The sequence below is a fragment of the Condylura cristata genome, unplaced genomic scaffold (assembly GCF_000260355.1).
Source record: "Condylura cristata isolate star-nosed mole 26May11 unplaced genomic scaffold, ConCri1.0 scaffold00012, whole genome shotgun sequence".
Classification (NCBI taxonomy): Eukaryota; Metazoa; Chordata; class Mammalia; order Eulipotyphla; family Talpidae; genus Condylura; species Condylura cristata.
Window position 1 is genome coordinate 5,674,105 of NW_004567113.1, and position 1,073 is coordinate 5,675,177.

The 1,073-nt window shown below is 27.5% G+C and overlaps 1 protein-coding gene across 2 annotated transcripts in view; it reads right to left on the reverse strand.

The window, feature by feature from the left end:
- The window catches only part of GRID2 (glutamate receptor, ionotropic, delta 2), a 1,454,036-nt gene that overhangs the window by 1,414,682 nt on the left and 38,281 nt on the right, over positions 1-1,073 (reverse strand). The window lies entirely within an intron of this gene.

A 1,073-nucleotide genomic window follows, 5' to 3' on the forward strand; every position in this document is an offset into this window, starting at 1 on the left:
CTATGATTATAACATCATTTTATAATTTTATAAAATGTAATCATTTTATTATTTTATAAATATGTTCATAACGCATTATTATAAGATTATTTATAATTAAATTTTATAATGATCACTTTACATAATGCATATTTTGATTATTTAAATAGTTATTTTATATGTATCTATTATATAATTGTTTTTATAATATTGTTGAATTCAATTTGCTAAAATAAATTCAGTATTTTCGCACCTATAATTATGAGAGCTACTCTATTAACTTTTTCTTTTCTTATATTGTCTTTGCTTGATATAGGTTTTGAGATAAAGCTGTCCTTAAAGAATGATTTAAGAACTATTTTTTTTAATCTTCTGAAAGAAATTACAGCAAATTGATATGATTTCCAAAACTGGTATGATTTCCTTCTTCTGTGTTTGGCGGAATTCACAAGTAACAGAGATGGGTCTAGATTTTTCTGGTCAAATGGTTTGTTTATTATTTATCCAATTTCTTCAAAAGCATAAGTCAATTCAGACTTCTCTTTTACATGTAATTTTTCACAAATTGTGTCTTTCAGAAGAAGACATCTCACCTATGTCATCAAAGTTTGTGGATATACAGCTTTACTGTATTCCTTTGTCATTATATAGGTGGTGATGTCTCTTCTTTTATCTTTGATATTATTTGTTGTCCTTTACTTTCACTAGACATTTATTGATTCAATTAATGTTTTCAAAGAACTAGTTTTTTATTTTGTTGCTCTTCCTCATTAATTGCTTGGTTTCAGCTTCACTGAATTTTATTCTAATTCTGATTTTCCTTACTTTAACCTTAGTTTGCTACTCCTTTTCTAGTTTCATATGGTAGAGACTTTGATCATTGATAAAACTTTTTTTTTTCCTATGAATACTGCTTTGCTGCAATCCACTCATATTTTAAATTTTGCTCTGACTTTCAAGTAGCTCAAATTATTATTATTATTTTTTTTAATATTTATTTATTTATTTGTACAGAACTGGGGTACAGGCCAGAGATGCGGAGGGTGAGAGGATTCACCAGAGACAGAGTGGGGAGCAGAACAGGCAGATCGACG